Below are 20637 nucleotides of genomic sequence, written 5' to 3'. Positions count from 1 at the left end.
TTGGGACAAAATTTAAGCTTTAATGTAAAGAGCGAGGATCTGACAAGGGGGGAAACCCCTCATATCTATATATATAAAAATAAGTTGTCTGTGGATCTGTGGATCGTGGATCAGGTGACGTCACCTGAAAAAACTGGATCAGGTGACGTCAAAACTGAAAAAACTAAAAAAAGGCAAAAACTACAAAAAAAACTAAAAACTAATAAAAAAATAAAAAAGCTAAAAAACGAAAAAACTAAAAAAGGCAAAAACTACAAAAAAAACTAAAAACTAATAAAAAAGCTAAAATACTAAAAAAACTAAAAAAAGGCAAAAACTACAAAAAAAAACTAAAAACTAATAAAAAAAATAAAAAAGCTAAAAAACTAAAAAAACTAAAAAAACTAAAAAAAGGTAAAAAACTAAAAAAAACTAACTACAAAAAAAACTAAAAACTAATAAAAAAATAAAAAAGCTAAAAAACTAAAAAAACTAAAAAAAGGCAAAAACTACAAAAAAAACTAAAAACTAATAAAAAAGCTAAAAAACTAAAAAAACTAAAAAAAGGCAAAAACTACAAAAAAAACTAAAAACTAATAAAAAAAAATAAAAAAGCTAAAAAACTAAAAACTAAAAAAACTAAAAAAAGGTAAAAAACTAAAAAAACTAAAAACTAAAAAAAAAACTAAAAAAAAGGAAAAAACTGAAAAATAAGCTAAAATAAAGGTAAAAACCAATAAAAAACTAAAAAAAAAAACTGAAAAAACTAAAAAAAGGCAAAAACTACAAAAAAAACTAAAAACTAATAAAAAAAGTAAAAAAGCTAAAAAACTAAAAAAACTAAAAAAACTAAAAAAAGGTTAAAAACTAAAAAAAATAAAAAATAAAAAAAACTAAAAAAAAGGAAAAAACTGAAAAATAAGCTAAAATAAAGGTAAAAACCAATAAAAAACTAAAAAGAAAAAAAGGAAAAAACTAAAAAAATTTTCATCTAAAAAACTAAAAAAACTAAAAAAGGTAAAAACTAAAAGAACTAAAAAAGAAAAAAATAAATGACGACACTCAAAGAGAAAGCGACCAGGACAAAAGGAATGTTCGATTAGCAATCAACAAAGCACCGGGACACAGGGAGTATAAATGACGACCAGGACATAAGTAAAAAAAAAACTAACAAAACTAAAAAGAAGGTAAAAACTACAAAAAAACTAAAAAGAAAAAAAACTAAAAACTAATAAAAAAACTACAAAATCTAAAAATCTAAATAAACTAAAAAAAAAAAAAGGAAAAAAATAAAGGAGAAAAACAAAACTAAAAAACGAATGTATATACAGACCGGGACACCGGGATACAAATGACGACCGGGACACAGGGAATATAAATGACGACCGGGACACAGGGACACAACTACAACGGGGACACCGGGGGAAACAGGGGGATATAAATGACGACCGGGACACCGGGACAGGGAATGGTCGATTAGCAATCACCATCAACAACGCTCAAGGGCAATCATTAGAATCATGAGGTATAGATCTGAATACAGATTGTTTTCCCATGGACCATTATATGTTGCATGTTCAAGAGTCGGTAAACCTGACAATCTATTTATATGCAAAGACAATGGGACAGCAAAGAATGTTGTATATTCGCAAGTTTTACGTAGTTAAAACCATATATATATATATATATATATATATATATATATATATATATGTATATATATATATATATATATATATATATATATATATATATATATATATATATATCTATATTCACAGGTGGGACATAGGGACACAACTACAATGGCGCGTAACGACTTACGTTCGCGGGGGGGCTTGGGGGGGGGGCGCGAAGCACCCCCACCAACTAGGTGTTGGGGTGGCGCGAAGCGCCACCCCAACAGCTTGTATGTAATAAAAATATGAGAATACAAAAGTTCTTTACTTAAGCTAATTTATAAGTTACGTAAATCTTTTACTAATAAAAATATTCGTAAAAAATCAAAAATTCTAGTTGCCTTTTTAATTAACCAAAAAACCGGAGGGCAACTAGGCTTCCTCCCCCGCTCTTTTTTTCTCAAAATCATTCGATCAAAATTATGAGAAAGCCATTTAGCAAAACAAAAATGCAAATTTTGTTTTAATTATTCCTCTGCGGAGAGCCAAAATCAAAACATGCATTGATTCAAAAACGTCCAGAAATTAAATAAAAAAAACAAGTTTTTTTAACTGAAAGTAAGGAGCGACATTAAAACTTAAAACGACCAGAAATTACTTCTTATATGAAAGAGGCTGCTTCCTCATCAACGCCCCGCTCTTTACGCTAAAGTTTTTTACTGTTTTAAAAAGAAGAATTGAGAGAAAGAGTCAAACTTTAGCGTAAAGAGCGAGGCGTTGATGAGGAAGCAGCCTCTTTCATATACGAAGTAATTTCTGGTCGTTTTAAGTGTTAATGTCGCTCCTTACTTTCAGCTAAAAAAACTTGTTTTTTTTTTATTTAATTTCCAACAAACCCGGGGTATATGCTTATTATAGTTATTGGTTTAAAAAAAAAAAATCCAAAAAATAGGTTTTTCAGATAAAAGTGAAGAGGTACATTAAACCAGAGGTGAACAGATAAAAGTCAAATAATTTTTCTAGTGTTAAACAACTTTGAACCGCTATCAATGGCTAAATAAAATGCAAAATGAACAGAAATTGCAATAAATAACCAAGTTAAAATCAAAACAAGCACAATTACAACAAAGAGAAGAAGGGCTGACGCTACCTGTGCCTTCCAAAAACCAGAACATAAATTGTACTTTACTGAAAACAATCATTATTTCTAGCTGTATGTTTTTATTTCTTATTACATTGAAAAAAAAGATCACCATCATAACCAAGATTACTGAGAAGAACAAATGATTGACACCTCCAGTATCTAAGATGATAATATCTGTCAAATATAGAAGGTGACTCGTTGCCCTTTAATTGAATGAAGCACTTTGCCAAACTACAGCGTCACATTTTGTCTTTGAAGTTCAAAAGTCATTCATTAAAGAAATATGTTCGTGTCATATTCAAATTTATCCCGATATAAAATAAAAACCTATTTTATTAGCTAGAAGTATGTCAGTCAAAAGTGAATTTATATTGACCAGCGAATGCAAAAAAGTGGTAAATACTAGACTTGAGACTTTCCACTATTGATAAAAAGTTTTATTGGCTTATTTAAGCTTCATCAACCAATAGATTTTATTCGACTATTGAAAAATATTTGCCAGCAATTGTGCCTGAAATTATTCCTGTTCTTGAAAACTGTTCAGTTAATTTGTCTTGCAAAATATCTTCTTATAAAAATAATTGGGCTCTGCAACAACAGACTACGGGTAATTGTTTCTTTTTCCCTTCAGGAACATAGTCACAGTATGCTATTCAAACAGTTCGTGGTAACGAACTGTAATAAGGAGCGACCCGGCTCAATAGTAACCAAAACTCTAAAAAATGAAATTTTGATGCCAATAGTTACATCAAAAGAATCGCATTTTAATGCTCATTTTAAATATATAAATTTCATCAAGATTAGTCTTACCCGTCAAAAGTTACGAGCCTGAGAAAATTTGCCTCATTTTAGAAAGTAGGGGGAAATACCCCCTAAAAGTCATACGATCTTAACGAAAATCACACCCTCAGATTCAGTGTATCAGAGAACCTTATTGTAGAAGTTTCAAGCCCTTATCGACAAAAATGTGGAATTTCGCATTTTTTGCCAGAAGACAAATCACGGATGCGTGTTTATTTGTTTTTTTGGGTTTTTTTCCCAGGGGTGATCGCATCGACTGAGTGGTCCTATAATGTCGCGAGAGGGCTCATTCTAACGGAAATTAAAAGTTCTAGTGTCCTTTTTAAGTGACCGAAAAAATTGGAGGGCACCTAGGCCCCCTCCCACGCTCATTTTTCCCCAAAGTCACCTGATCAGAATTCTGAGATAGCCATTTTATTCACCATAGTCGAAAAACCCATTAGCTATGTCTTTGGGGACGACTTACTCCTCCACAGTCCCCGTGGGAGGGGCTGTAAGTTACAAACTTTGACCTGTGTTTACATATAGTAATGGTTACTGGGAAGTGTACAGACGTTTTCGGGGAGATTTTTTTGGTTTGGGGGAGAGTTGAGGGGGGGGGGGGTTACGTTGGAGGATCTTTCCATGAAGGAGCTTCTCATGGGGGAAGAGACTTTCAATGGAGGGGGTGCAGGATGTTCTAGCATTATTTTATAAAACAATGAAAAAATAAACATGAAAAGTTTTTTCTACTGAAAGTAAGGAGCAGCATTAATACTTAAAACGAACAAAAATTATTACTCATTTGAGGGGCTTACCTCCTCGTAATACCTCGCTCTTTACGCTAAATTATTTTTAGTAATTTCAACTATTTATTCTACGGCCTTTGTGATTCAGGGGTCATTCTTAAGGAATTGGGACAAAATTTAAGCTTTAGCGTAAAGAGCGAGGTATCGACGAGGGGTGAGCCCCCTCATATACGCAATAAAACATACGAATATAGAAGTTTGCTACATAAGTTAATTCGTAAGTTACGTATATTTTTGCTTATGAAAACGATAGTAAAAAATTAAAAGTTATAGTTGCCTTTTTATGTAATCAAAAAATTGGAGGGCAACTTGGCCTCCTCTCTCGCTCCTTTTTTCTCAAAATCTTCCAATTATAACTATGAAAAACCCATTTAGCCCAAAAAAATTAATATGCAAATTTCGTTTTAATTATTTATTCGCGGAGAGCCAAGATCAAAAATGCATTAATTTAAAAACGTCCAGAAATTAAACAAAAAAAACAAGTTTTTTTTAAATGAAAGTAAGTAACGACATTAAAACTTAAAACGAACAGAAATTACTTTGTATATGAAAGGGGCTTTTCGTCCTCAACGCCTAGATCTTTACGCTAAAGTTTTTTAAATTTTTAAGAAGTCGAGTTAAGAGAAAGGGTCAAACTTTAGCGTAAAGAGCGAGGCGTTGAGGACGAAAAGCCCCTTTCATATACGGAGTAATTTCTGTTCGTTTTAAGTTTTAATGTCGCTCCTTACTTTCAGTTAAAAAACTTGTTTTTTTTTTATTTAATTCGTTCAAGTTTCAGTGTCACTCTTTTTGTTTGTGTGTTTTTATTGTGTTTAATTTCAAGTAGAAATCGTTGTTTTGCATGGCAAAAACAAAAATCAGCAGAGGTAATAATAAAAAAGCCTGGCCTTTTCCTTAAAAAATAACCAACTTTACTGAAAAAAGAAGCTTAAAAAAAACTTAAAATAAAACTGAAAGAACAGGCTATTTTACGCCTTTTCTTCTCTTAAGAAAACATGCTGTTTTTACGAGAATTTTCTGTTAATAATTTTCTTTGTTTTTATTTCCTCCTCAACGCCCTGCTCTTTATGCTAAAGTTTTTTACTGTTTTAAAATGTAGAGTTAACAGAAAGAGTCAAACTTTAGCGTAAAAAGCGGGGCGTTGAGGAGGAAAAGCCCCTTTCATGTACGAAGTAATTTCTGTTCGTTTTAAGTTTTAATGTCGCTCCTTACTTTCATTTAAAAAAAACTTGTTTTTTTTTGTTTAATTTCTTTTAAACTCGAAAATAAGTCAAAAACATGAAAAAATTGGTAGATTCTCTTATAATTTATGCAAGGTTAAATCATTCTTTTAGAAAAATTACAGGTTTTACCATAAAAATAGTTCCAGTGAATTGATGGATATAAAACTAATGAATCTAATTACATGAGTATCTTGTCCTTTTGGTGTTATTTACAGTTGCAATCTTGACACATTTCGTAGGGTTCGCAGGGGAACATAAACCTTGCACTTGTAATGGAAATAAGATAATTTTTTTACCTTAATTTTTTCGAATGGATTGTAAAATATGCAAAATTTCATAGTGTTTCTTATTTTAAGTAAGGTAATGCGGAAAGCCAGCGATAAATAATTCGAAAACTTTGCAAGACTGTGAAACAAATATTAAAAATCCTCCAACAAATCATAGTATTTCGTCAACATCAAAATTGCTGCTGCTCTTAATGGCTGTATATTAGAATTTAAAAATATCACAATATTTAATTGCAAATAAACCCCAAGGCTTGCAAAAGATCTAACTACATCAAACAAGTATCATATATAATGTATATATATATTTTTTTTAAGACAACATTTAATTAAGAACCTTTTATGTAGTTTAAAGGATCACGAGAGGATGTCTACACATAAGAGTTTAGGATGGTAGTGCAAAATATATCTTCCAAAATCAAGGGGAAAGAAAAATTTTGCTGCTATTTTCTATGAGAATACTAAAAAAAAGTATTTTTCAATCCTCCTGCCCATCCCCCTACCAACTTGGCTCAGGAATAAAGCCCTGAGTACTGGCAACACTGAAATACCAGAATGTAGCCTTTTATGTTTTACACATTTTTTTTGCTACCAAGTACTTTGTTCAACATGCCAAGGTCTTTTTGGGTCTTTTCCTTCCTTTTTTACACACACAAATTCTTTTTTTCTATTACTAGAAACAATTTGTTTTCATTGATTGATACTTCAAAAGGAACAACTGTTTCCTTTGATAGACTTTTCTACTTAGAATATGATCATGAACACCTTTTTTTTTTTATTGAAACGACCTATTATTAAAAAAGAGCAGTCTCTTAGCAGAACATAGTCTCGTAGTTTTCAAGGAAACTCTCATAATTCTTGAATAAATGAATAAGAAATAAGTGAAATTATAAGGAAAATTTAGTAAATAGTGCAAAAAAATAAAACAACCAAATCAAACGGAGTGAATTAATAAAGTATATTCTCATGATGTTCAAATCGATTCTCATATTTCGAAACATCAAAACAGTTGAATTTTGATTTTCAATATACATTTTCCCCTTACATTTAGATTTTTGGCATAAATAGAAATGATGGAACATGTGATAAAAAATAAGACAAAGAACAACAAAATAATGAATTTAAATGAATTAAAATGGAATAATTGTGGGCAACAAGTCATGGCTAATTGTAGAAAAAGCCAACACAGATAATCCAATTGAGTGAGAAGCAAACCTGACATTGATTCCCCTCTTAGTAGGATTGTATAAAAGGAAGAGGTTAGTTCATTTGCTAATAGAGATGACTATCTATTATCCGTCCATGCGTCATTGCTAGGGCAGTAGAGCCATGGTAGATAGTCATAGAGCTAAGATAGTGATACAACCTATAATTTTCCAAGTGTTTGGTTAATTTGGCTGGTAAACGGCAGAAGTATGGGGATGCCTCTCTTATTGAACCAATACACGGTTTGTTATCTTTTAGCAAGTCATGCCTGCCTAGAGTCTCAAGCAGGTTGACCAAGAATTTAAATCGACATATGAATAAGATAGGACATAGGAATTGCCTGGAATGAGAGGTAAACAAAGGACACTCACCAATGGTTTTAGGCGGGTTCAAAAATAAGACAACAGCAGTAACAGTACTAGTTACTGTTCTCGGGTAGTTACTTCTACCCGAGAAAATGTTATTTTTTGTCCCCAATTGACACACCTGACTAAGGACTAAATTCACTAGAACTGGCAACCCTATTATAGAGGACGGTAGCCTACAATGTTTTAAGAATTTTATCTTCGTTGTCTAGAACTTTGCTCACATGCTCAGGTCTTTTTAGGTCTTTCTTCACAAATAAATGTATCTTTCCTTCGTTATTAAAAATGATTGTTTTCCATAGATTCATAGTTTAATGGAAACACTTATTTCCTTTGATCCCTTTGATTCATCCTTTGATTTCCTTTGATTCATTTTCAGACAGTTCATGGCAACAAACTATAAGAAAGGAGCGATACGGCTCAATAGTGACCGAAACTATAAAAAACGGAATTTTTATATCAATAGATACATCAACAAAACCGGCTTATTATGCTAATTCCAAAATATAAGATTCGATAAGGTAAACGACAACCATCAAAAGCTAAGAGCCGGAGAAAATGTGCCTGATTTCGGAAAAAGGAGGGAAATATTCCCTAAAAGTCAAGAAATTCTAATTAAAACAGAAGCAGCAGATTCAGCGTATCAGAGAACCTTACAGTTAAGATTTAAATATCCCGTAAAGCGTAAAATTTTGTAATATTTGCCATAATAAAATATAACAGGTGTGTGTTTATTTGTTTTTGCTTCTTTTTTTCTCAGGGGTGATCGTATCGAACAAATAGTCCTAGAATATCGGAAGAGGGCTAGGGCAACTAGTCCCCCTTTCAAGTCTCTTTTTCTCCAAAGTCGTCTGATCAAAATTTTAACGTAGCTATTTAGTTCAGCATAGTTTACAAGTGTAGTAACTGTGCCATTAGGGATAATATAACCCCCTCCACCCCCTGGGGGAAAGGTGTGTAAGTTTGTCCATTGTTGACGCACAGTATTTGCTATTGAAAAATATGCAGACATTTTTCACGAAGGGGGGAGAATCCTCTTCCAAGGGATTTTCCACGGGGAATTTTCCATAGGGAGGGAAGTTTCTGGAGGGAGGACTTGTCAGGAGAAATTTTAGAAATGGGGAATTTTGTCAGAATTCCTGCACGAAATTCTTATCATTTGTCTTATTTTCTCTTTGCAGAATCAATTTTTAGTGAGTAGATGTTAAAGGGAATTCTCCTGGAGAATTTCACTGGGTTGAAATTGTCTAGAGGATCTTTCCGCAGGGGGGGGGGATTTTCAATGGAGAGATTCTCTTCGAGGCAGCTTTCTGCAGGGTAAATTCCCCAAGAAGAATTTTCTGTTTTTTTTTCAATAAACTGTTGTTGTTTCTTTTTAATTTAATTTCACTGGAAAGACTCTTAGAAAACTCTGGAATTGAGACCTTGCTTTTTTCAATTGGGGAAAAAAGGAAATCCTTGTGAAGTAGATCTCTTACCCATCTTGGGTGTTTGGAAAGAACTGAAGGAGCTGAAATTTGAGCTCTTTGACGGAGTGTGTAAGTTTGCCAAAAATTTTTTTACCTGACTTGAATTGACTTTAGGGGTTGAAAATGTTAATTAGTCCAAGAGCAACTTGAAACATTACCTTTTCGTAAGTTTATAACGATCTAGACTCATTTAATTTTTTATAGACGAATTTTAAATACATAGTTGAGCGTACTGATTGGAAACAACCATAATTTACAACCCAATGGGGTTTTATAGTTTAGGGGGGTCAGGCACCCGAGCCCTCCTGGATACAGCCTTGACCTTTGTTAAGCAGCCACGGATTTTGGGACTTACGGATTTTGAAACAGTTGGGTTGGCTAACCATAGAGTATAGAGATGCATTTCTAAAGGGTGTTAACTTTGTAAAGCAATATTTCTATTAGACATGAGAAATAATACCGTTTTTACTTTTTGAGTTTATGATTATTTAGTGTTTATTATTTGTTTCCACCATGGCCCACAGTTTGTTAAATAAATTTATCTATCTATCCATCTAATGACTAGTATGTATGCTAAACTTGCTACTTCAAGAAACTTGATAGTTTTAGCGTTCTCTAAACATGCTATGAAAACAAACTTTGCACTAGCTAATGATTGCTTCAACTTATGTAAATAACTCTCTTGGAACGTTTTAATCACGGCTACTATTTCCTCTTGGCATTAAATTAATTAATGTTACGTGTCAGGACAGAACATGTTTGCAGAATGGGCCAAACATATTTATTCGTGGTTTAACTCATTTCCTTTAGAAATATCAAACTTCATTGGCATTTACAAAAAATGTACATACTAGCTTTCGTAATAAAATAGAAATGGAGCTTTTTTTTTTCAATTTTTAAGATATATGTTCCGTACAAATTGTTGGCATGCCATTTTCCGGCACTCTGACAATTTATTTTTTTGAACATATTAATCCCCTTTACCAACATTCGATAGATTTTTTTTTCTTTGTGTTTTTTTGTGTGTTGCTATGGCCCAAGGGCTTTTGCAATAAAAACTTATTCATTTGTCTATCAAATGTCACTTTTGAAATATATTATGTATCTTAGCGAATAAACATTCAAATGGAAATTATTCCATTTATTAGACAGTGAAAACAGATACAAACGTCTAAATATTTGGTCTTTTTTTTTTTTTTTTTTTTTTTTTTTTTTTTTTTTTTTTTTTTACTGTGTAACAAATTTACTTATCCCCATTTGAACGGTTATTTATTCCTCATAGAGAGACAGTTTGGTCTTTTGAAAAAATATCTAATTGAAGGTACTACTTCGAAAATGCTTTACATCTCTTAGATTGAAGATACATTGAAATTTGAATGAAAGCTGTCCGAAAAAGGATAGTTTTCTCAGTTTTTAGCTCTTAATTTTTAGTTTTTTGTTCTTATTTTTCAGTTTTTAGTTCTTAGTTTTGAGTTTTTAGTTTTTTTTAATTTTTAATTCTTAGTTTTTAGTTTCCTTACTTTAGTAACAAATATATAAGAGATGCATTCAAAAGCTATAAAAATCACAGGGTATTTGGCAGGGGTCGATCCTTGTCCCTACCTCTGCATGGGCCTGACATCCCAGTGCCCAAACAGTTATAATTGTAAATGAACATGTTAAGGGGATTTGATACCTTAAAATCATTTTGCGAGCCTCAGCGTCTGCTGACATTCTCGAAGACAAAGACCCATTAGTTTTTCTCAGTTTAAAGGCATTTTGCATCTTATAAAAATTCTGGCTAATTGAAGAGATTAGTCAGAAACCTAGAAATCAAATGATGGAAGTATCATGTCCTGTTGTTGCACGATATACCTATAGTCTTGTCACCAAATCGCATGTTGCACGGGGGATACGAATTTTAACAAGTTGCAATTTATAGACAATTCTTTCAATTCCTGTTCGGGGAACCAGTGGAGAAAGGCTTAGTTTTGCTAAGACTTATTTTAGGTTTCTATAGCATAGAATAATTATATAGCTAGTTTTCTTATGTACATATATTTGGGTGGTAGGGGGTTTGAACTATCTGTGTCCTGTGAGACCTATTTTTAGACAACACACATGCTGAAAACATGCAGGGTTTTCTAGCATTATTTAAAAAAACAGTGAAAAGATAAATATGAAAAGTTTTTTCAACTGAGAGTAATGAGCAGTATTAGAACTTAAAACGAACAGAAATTATTACGCATATGAGGGGCTCGCCTCCTCGTAATACCTCGCTCTTTACGCTAAAGTATTTTTAGTAATTTGAACTATTTATTCTGCAGCCTTTTTTATTCAAGAGTCATTCTTAAGGAATTGGGACAAAATTTAAGCTTTAGTGTTAAGAGCGAGGTATTGCCGAGGGGTGAACGCCCTTATATACGTAATAAAAACATACGAATATAGAAGTTCGTAACGTAAGTTAATGCGTAAGTTACGTATATTTTTTACAAATGAAAACATTCGTAAAAAATTAAAAGTTCTAGTTGCCTTTTTAAGTAATCAAGAAATTGGAGGGTAACTAGGCCTCCTCTCCCGCTCCTTTTTCTTCTTTTTTTTCAAATTAATATGCAAATTTTATTTTAATTATTTATGTGCGGAGAGCCAAAATAAAAACATGCATTAATTCAAAAACGTTCAGAAACTAAAAAAAAACAAGTTTTTTTAACTTAAAGTAAGGAGCGACAATAAAACTTAAAACGAACAGAAATTACTCCCTATATGAAAGGTGCTTTTCCTCCTCAACGCCCTGCTCTTTACGCTAAAGTTTTTACTGTTTTAAAAAGTAGAGTTAAGAGAAAGAGTCAAACTTTAGCGTAAAGAGCGGGGCGTTGAGGAGGAAAAGCCCCTGTCATATAGGGAGTAATTTCTGTTCGTTTCAAGTTTTAATGTCGCTCATTACTTTCAGTTAAAAAAAAACTTGTTTTTTTTTATTTAATCACTGTACAAGTTCGTCTAGTTCTGTGTATGTACAATGGAGAAAAATATCTAGAGGGTGGAGGGAGGGAGGGCTAAAACCGTCTTAAAGACCGTAAAAACGGTATAACCATAACTGTAAATACATTAACGGTAGGCCTAAACTATAAAGGTAAAGACCATTTAAATGGGCTTAAAGAAATGAAGAGCAATAAAAAATTACACAGAAATCAGATCCAAAAAGCAAAAAACTGCCTTAGTTGCCGTTTTTCAGATGGATTTTATGTTTCAGGTAAATGAAAATTTATACTGCCAGAACAACTGCATATCTTTCCCAAAGCTCATTCAAAATTGATATATGTCTATTTAGTATATGGCCCCAAAAGATTGATTTCCTAAAAAAAACATCCAAGTATCCCTCTATCTTTATTTTAAGGAAAAGTGCAATATTTTTAATTATGCAAATTTTTGGTCCCCCAAGTGGGAAAGAGTAACGACACATCCACAATTATATAGTTAACTATATAAGTAATTTATATATTTAACACCTAAAACAAGAAGAACAATAGGGAATTTTTAAGACAGTGGGAAACAAATTAGAGTGAAATATTTTGGCTCTATGTCCAAGGGCCGTCCTCAGGAATACAAATGAGAAAAAACAACTTACAAGAGGATAAAATCAATAAACCTAAAATGAAGTTTTTCAAAATAGTCCCAGCATCCTTACCTCAGCGAAGTTCAACCAGGACTGATAAATAAATTGTTATCAAACGAGGCAATTCATTGAAATGAAAGAAAATGATTTAAAAACACGTTTTTAATGCCAGCCTAGCTTTTTTTCGCTGCTGATGTTATAGGTCTATTTGTGACAGGTTCTGTGTTAATATTTATTGGTTATTTATAATATTTCGTAAGGTCATTTTTAATTAAATTTATGTATAGAGCATTCAGTGAATATTCTCCTGAATCCCTATTTAAGGAAATATAATTATTAATCTTAAGTATGATTTCAATTACTTCCCGAACTACTTACTTTGTGCCTAGATCATTGCTAATAATGGCGGATTCTTCAAAAGGTATTTTGTGGCTAGGATTTTCGAAAACATGACTGCTTAAAACAGAATAAAAAAAAAAAAAAAAACAGAAGTAATATTAGAATTCAGAGCTTTGGTGATATCATCTTTATGCTGTTGTAGGCGTTTCTCGAAATTCTGGTGGGTTCTCCCTACATAGAATTTGCCACAGTCGCATGGTATTTGATAGACACCTATTTGGCGAGTAACTGGAGTCTTATCTTTACCAGAATTTAGGAGATTTATGATTTTCAAATTATTGGTATATACAACATACAGATTATTTTGTGTGCATACTTTTTTAAGATTTCTAGTGATTTTTGGAATATATGGGAGGTAAATTATGTTTTGGGGCTTATCGGGATTCTCACATGGTAAATTATCGTTGATTTTATGGGAGTGTCTTTTCACTCTACGGTTAATTGTATTATTAATAAATAAAAGAGGATACCCATTTCCGAAAAGTATGTCCCTGACAAAGTCTTGTTCAGCTGTGATGTAGGAATCAGAACAAATGTTTAGGGCACGATCGACGAGAGACATTACGACGCCTCTTTTGACTTGTGGGGGGTGGTTTGATTCAAAATATAAATATCTATTGTTTTGTGTTGGTTTTCTGAAAATAGTAAAATTGAGTTCATCTAAGTTACGAATAATTAGAACATCTAGGAATGAGATTTTATTTGCAATTTCAATTTCTAAGGTAAACTGTAAATTCCTATCATATAATATAATGTATATTTAACAACTATTATGACTATTTATATAAACCATGTTTTGTAAACTTTTGTAATTTTTTTGTAGCACCTACTATTACTAAAAAATGCAGATTTCCAAATAGAGGTCTTTTAATTAAAATTGAGCATATCAGGATTTTTTTACAGTTTTATAAAAACCGGCTAATGGTTTGTCTAACACCTGTTTTGAATAACGGTCATGGATTTTGAAAAAATTTTAATTCGGTTATGCGGGTAAATATATAAAAACTAAACAATTTGGGAAAATTATTTTAAACTTAATTTCTTAGTTTAGAAATAAAGCTAATTTTAAACAGTTCTAAAATTTAATAATATCATAGAGGAACATTGTTACTTAGAAGACAAATATTCTATCATCCAATTCAAGAAGATTCGGTCAGGCTTTTCTGTCTGTCCAAAATCCTTTGAAAAGGTTCTGTCCCTTTAGTTTTGATACGCAAACTGAATTTTTAGATATGTGAAACTTCTCTGAAATGTAAAAGCTTCTGACATGTTTTTAGAGAAACACTTTCCGCAAAATAATCGGGCTGACAGTGCAAGCCAAAAAAGAGACCTGTTGAATCCTAAATTTTTCTTTCTTTCATCTCTTTTCCTCCTTGATGACTGAACAATAGCTTACAACATTTTGATGAAAAAGCTACTTCACATAGTGAAAGTAAAACAAATTTATTGAGGAAGAAATTGGACTGTATTGTATCGTATGGACACTATGGACTGTATCGACCAGAAATTGGTCAATAAATACGTTTCCGTGAATCGTTAGTAAGAAATTCGTAGCTATCAATTCTGTTTCCACAAATAACAAAAAAAAAGTGTTAGAAACAATCGAGACGCTGAAAAAAGGCTTAAAATTTTTAGTATCGAATACAGGGTCTTATAAATGACCTTCTCGTCCTATATGTACCTACTGAGATTCCAAAACTGTTCTTATAATTTTACTACTTTTTATGTCTTCCCTACAGACAGATATATTCATATGTCTGTACTGTTAACAAACTGAGCCTATAATATTAAAGTGTACACAAATTTTTGGTCTAAAAGCTGTTTTTGGAATCAAACTGTTCTTAGTTATTAAATATTTTATTTATACAAATGAAGAAAAACTGGTATTACAATTTTCATAGAATCGCATTTTCACTAACTTGTAAAAATCAAGAATGACTTGCAAGACTAATCTACTTGAACTTGTTGGCACCTTATTTTCCCAACTATAGTTGGCGCAATATTTTTGAACGAAGAAGACGGCCTATATTTCTACCATATACCACTCAGTATTAAATCAGTTTAAGTCTATAAAAAGTCATCAAAGAGATAAAATTGAAAAAGGAGCCATATATATAGCTCATCCGTTGTATCACATCCAAATAATTAACTGTTGGCGAAAATATGCAGAAAGATTAGTCGTTGGCTCATTTGTTGAGCATATAAAATGTGCTCTGGCACATTTTGTGATGAATTATGTCAAATTGCAATTAGTATTACTATGAAAAAACTCAGTAAACTAAGGTGAGACCCAAGCTGCAAAGGCATAAGCTGCAGCACATTTTTTTTAAACTATTATTAGTATTACTGTGGACTCACAAAACTGAGATTGGACTTAAGCTGCAGAAGCATAAGTTAAAGCACATTTTGATGTGCATTTTTCAGATTATTATTAGTATTACTATGGAATCACAAAACTGATATTGGACTCAAGATGTAAAGACATTTGTATCTGTATTTTATGTAAAGCACATTTTTACCTGCACTTCTTCAAATTATTATTAGTATTACTACGGAAGGACTCACAAAACTGAGATAAGGCTCAAGCTGCAAAGGCATAAGCTGCAGCACATTCTGGTCTGGATTTTTTCAAATTATTCTTAGTAGTAATATGGACTCACAAAACTGAGCTTCGGTTGAAGCTGCAGCACATTTTGCTCTGGATTTTGTTAAATTATTATTAGTATTACTATGGAAGGACTCACAACACTGAGTTTAGGCTCAAGCTGCAAAGGCACAAGATTCGGTACATTTCGGTCTGGATTTACTTCGAATTATTATTAGTAGTACTATGGACTAAAAAAACTGAGATTAGGCTCAAGCTGCAAAAGCACAAGCTGCAGCACATTTTGGTCTGGATTTTAAAAGTATTATTAGTATGACTCACAAAACTGAGATTTGGTTGAAGCTGCAACACATTTGATTTGGATTTTTGAAAATTATTATTATCAAACAGTTCGTGGTAACGAACTGTAGTAAGGAGCGATCCGGCTCAATAGTAACCAAAACTCTAAAAAATTGAATTTTGATATAAATAGCTACATCAAAAGAATCGCATTTTAATGCTGATTTTAAATATATAAGTTTCATCAAGTTTAGTCTTAGCCATCAAAAGTTACGAGCCTGAGAAAATTTGCCTTATTTAGGAAAATAGGGGGAAACACCCCCTAAAAGTCGTAGGATCTTAACGAAAATGACACCATCAGATTCAGCGTATCAGAGAACCCTACTGTAGAAGTTTCAAGCTCCTATCTACAAAAATGTGGAATTTTGCATTTTTTGCCAGAAGACAAATCACGGGTGCGTGTTTATTTGTTTGTTTTTTTGTTTTTTTTTTTTTTTTTTTTTTTTCCCAGGGGTCATCGTATCGACCAAGTGGTCCTAGAATGTCGCAAGAGGGCTCATTCTAACGGAAATGAAAAGTTCTAGTGCCCTTTTTAAGTGACCAAAAAAATTGGAGGGCATCGAGGCCCCCTCCCACGCTCATTTTTTTCCCAAAGTCAACGGATCAAAATTTTGAGATAGCCATTTTGTTTGGCATAGTCGAAAATCTTAATAACTATGTTTTTGGGGATGATTTACTCCCCCACAGTCCCTGGGGGAGGGGTTGCAAGTTACAAACTTCAACCAGTGTTTACATATAATAATGGTTATTGGGAAGTGTACAGACGTTTTCAGGGGGATTTTTTTGGTTTTGGGGGTAGGGTTGAGGGAGGGGGCTATGTGGGAGGATCTCTCCTTGGAGAAATATGCCATGGTTGAAAAAAATTCAATGAAAAGGGCGCAGGATTTTCTAGCATTACTATAAAAAAAAACAATGAAAAAATAAACATGAAAACGTTTTTTCAAATGAAAGTAAGGAATAGCATTGAAATTTAAAACAAACAGAGATTATTACGCATATGAAGGGCTCTAAAAATACTTTTGCATAAAGAGCGAGGTATTTAGGAGGAGATAGATACCTCGCTCTTTATGCTAAAATATTTTTAGTGATTTCAACTATTTATTCAACGGCCTATTTGATTCAGGGGTCATTCTTAAAGAATTGGAACAAAACTTACGATTTAGTGTAAAGAGCGAGGTATTAACGAGGGTACAAACCCCCTCGTACACATAATAAAAATATAAGAATATAAAAGTTTGTTACGTAAGTTAATTCTTAAGTTACGTATATTTTTTACTAATAAAAACGTTCATTGAATATTAAAAGTTATAGTAGCCTTTTTAAGTAACCGAAAAATTGGAGGGCAGCTAGGCCTCCTTCCCCACCCCTTATTTCTCAAAATCGTCTGATCAAAACTAAGAGAAAGCCATTTAGCCAAAAAAAAATTAATATACTAATTTCATTTCAATAATTTATGTGCGGAGAGCCAAAATCAAACATGCATTAATTCAAAAACGTTCAGAAATTAAATAAAAAAAACTAGTTTTTTAACTGAAAGTAAGGAGCGACATTAAAACTTAAAACGAACAGAAATTACTCCGTATATGAAATGGGTTGTCCCCTCCGCAGTCCCACGCTCTTTACGCTAAAGTTTTAGTTGTTTTAAAAAGTAGAATTGTGGCAAAGAGTCAAACTTTAGCGTAAAGAGCGTAGGACTGCGGAGGGGACAACCCATTTCATATACGGAGTAATTTCTGTTCGTTTTAAGTTTTAATGTCGCTCCTTACTTTCAGTTAAAAACTAGTTTTTTTTATTTAATTATCACTATAGAAGGACTCACAAAACTGAGGTTAGGCTCAAGCTGCAAAGGCATAAGCTAAAGAACAGAGTCTGTATTTTTTCAAGTTATTATTAGTATTACTACGGAAGGACTGAAAAAGCTGAGATTAAGCTCAAGCTGCAAAGGCACAAGATGTAGCACATATTGACTTGGATTTTTAAAATTGTTATTAGTATTACTGTGGACTCACAAAACTGAGATTTGGTTCCAGCTGCAGCACATTTTGGTCTGGCCTCTGTTAGATTATTATTAGTATTACTATGCAAGAACTCACAAAGCTAATATTAGGCTCAAGCTGAAAAGGCATAAGCTAAAGCACATTTTGGTTTGTATTTTTTCAAATTATTATTAGTATTACTATTAACTAAAAAAAATCAGATTTGGTTCAAGTTACAGCACATATTTGTCTGGATTTTGTTAGATTATTATTGGCATTACTATGCAAGAACTCACAATCCTGATATGAGGCTCATGCTGCAAAGACACAAGTTGCTGCACATTTGGGTCTGGACTTTGTCAAATTATTATTAGCATCACTATGCAAGAACTCAAAAAGCTGAGATTAGGCTGGAGCTGCAGAGGCATAAGCTAAAGCACTTTTCGGTCTGTATTTTCTCAAATTCTGATTAGTATATCTATAGAAGGACTCACAAAACAGAAATATGGCTCAAGCTGTAAAGGCATAAGCTACAGCATATTTTCGTCTGGATTTTCTAAAATTATTATTAGTATTACTACGGAAGGACTCACAAAACTCAGATTTGCTTGAAGCTGTAGATCCATTTTTTATATTCACTTTTCAATATCTACTTTGTCTTTTTTGCTTTTTCCAACGGGTTGAAAATTACCCAAGTTTCTTGGTTTCTTAAATATTTCCAATATATATATATATATATATATATATATATATATATATATATATATATATATATATATATATATATATATATATATATATATATATATATATATATTTATTTATCACACCCTTATGTATGCAAAAGACAGAATTGAGTTAAAATGTATAGATACCAACAGTGTAAAACATAATAAAAGGGGGCTTTATTATTTGACTCCTGAACGACTCATATACCACAATACTGACTTTTGAACTAAATGTTTGATTCAAGTCACATAGAAATGGATATACTTTTCTCCAAGATTTTTTTTACTTTTCTTTTTTTTTTCGGACAACTGTTCTCTTATAAAAGACCATTCAAATGAGGAAACTGAAGTTGTAGATTAGCTGTCAAAATATGATAATTTTCTCCTAGTCTTTTTTTCTGTTTGACAGAGTTCTGGCAGTGTTTATTTATTGAAATTCGGTGTGGTTGTCACAAAGTGGATCGTAGGAACAAATGACACTTTTTCACTGTCTTGTTTAGCGATATCGCTGATCGCCAAGCCGCTCATGTTGATATTGAACATAGTATAGCTCAGTGCCACTTTGTAAACTAATTTCTATTGGCCGTTTTCCTCATTATTATCACTAGTAGCACAACTTATGCAACTCATTCCCCTAATCAAAGATGAGCTACTTGTTGAAAATATTTACCATAGCTCTTCCGTGCTATTTTCTGTCATTTTTTGGCGTTAGGCGTAAAATTTTATTGTAAGTGTTTTTTTTATTCCTTCAGGGCTGGCTTGTGAGCAGTAGCTGGGGGGGGACCACGCACCAAAGGTATATAGCTTAATAGAGATACAGATGTTTAACTTGCCTTTCAAAACTTGTTAAAAAAAAGGAGCCGGGTACTAAGTGTGCCTTGAAGCTATTTGTCCTGACGGTGATGTATGCTTAAAAATAGATTTGCCGTGTTTTATACGTTATTTTTAACTTGAGTCTCTTTTGTTTAGAACAAATGTTTTGAATAGCTTGCTTTTAGCGAGTAACATTTCTGAAAACATTTTCAGAAGAAAATTTAGCCAGACAAGCTTGGGCACCAAATTGATCAATTACCAAAGAATTGGTAAGTTAGATATATGCGTTATATACCTTTTGTCTGTGGTAAAAATCATCTACAAAAGCTGCTTTGAATGGGATGGAATCTTGAATATGCTATTGGTCGTTCTCTGGCTTCAAATTGAAAAATCAGGATTTATATAATATTAAGGGTTCCTAGAATTCCGATTCTAACACATTAATTGCTAGCATGTTGTAATATATTGGAACTGGAAGTTTTTCAACGTGAAGTTCAAATTCTTTTTTCGGTTCTTTACAGTCTCTACAAAATTGCTATGAAAAGAAACAAAATTTTTTGCTATGAAAAGAAACAAGAAACAAGAAACAGATTTGAAAAGAAATAAGGGTTTAGTTTTAGGGAATCTTATTTTTACTCTTAAAAAAAGTACTAAAACTAAATCCTGATCAGTAGTTTTGTAGTACCGGTACGACCAAGCGACATTATTACATAAAATTCTAGCTGGTATGGGTAACTTTAAGTGAAGTACGAAAATTTTACCTATAAATTTACCTCTCTAAAAATGTAACAGTAAATTTTTACCATCCTAAAGGATTTTATCTATTTAGAAACAAATTTGCCCACCGGGAAAATGAATTAGAAAGCTACGATTTGATGTAGAAGCAATCTGAATATTCGCCCGTATGAAGGCATTTTTTCATATGATTCCAGGAATTAATCACCATTCCAAAAATAAATCACCTCCATCTTTACAGGTTTAAAATCTAGGACTCATCTAAATTTATTACAATATTTTTTAACCGTTCACAGACAGAAATAGTTTAATTATTTCCTACGAATAATATCGCCGGCTACGAGAACGAATTATCAAATATGATTTCTGATTATTCAGATCTGACAGATCTGATTATTCACCAGGACTATTTTTCATCCATTATCAGGAAATCTGGCGGGCAAAATGAAAATACGCCCGATTTTGAATTGTCCAAATTTCGGAGTTTTTCCTGGAGAGTAGCCCTTTAAAAGAAGTGCGAAAAGGAGATTTTTACCAGCGAACAAGCAGCAATATTTCACGTATTTGAAAAA

At 32.3% G+C, this 20637-nt stretch overlaps 1 protein-coding gene across 4 annotated transcripts in view; it reads right to left on the bottom strand.

Moving 5' to 3' along the window:
- Positions 1 to 20637, bottom strand: part of LOC136030952 (zwei Ig domain protein zig-8-like) — a 278116-nt gene that overhangs the window by 241516 nt on the left and 15963 nt on the right. The window contains exon 1 of one of the 4 annotated variants that reach the window (XM_065710091.1): positions 12483 to 12501. The exons of the other annotated variants lie outside the window; for them this stretch is intronic. The gene's annotated coding sequence lies outside the window, so the exon portion shown is untranslated. Of the gene's footprint in view, positions 1 to 12482; positions 12502 to 20637 lie in introns of those variants that run through there. 4 annotated transcript variants of the gene reach the window in all.

Source organism: Artemia franciscana, chromosome 9 (assembly GCF_032884065.1).
Source record: "Artemia franciscana chromosome 9, ASM3288406v1, whole genome shotgun sequence".
NCBI lineage: Eukaryota > Metazoa > Arthropoda > Branchiopoda > Anostraca > Artemiidae > Artemia > Artemia franciscana.
The sequence above is the reverse complement of the archived record's forward strand: the minus strand, read 5'-3'. Positions and strand labels throughout refer to the sequence as shown.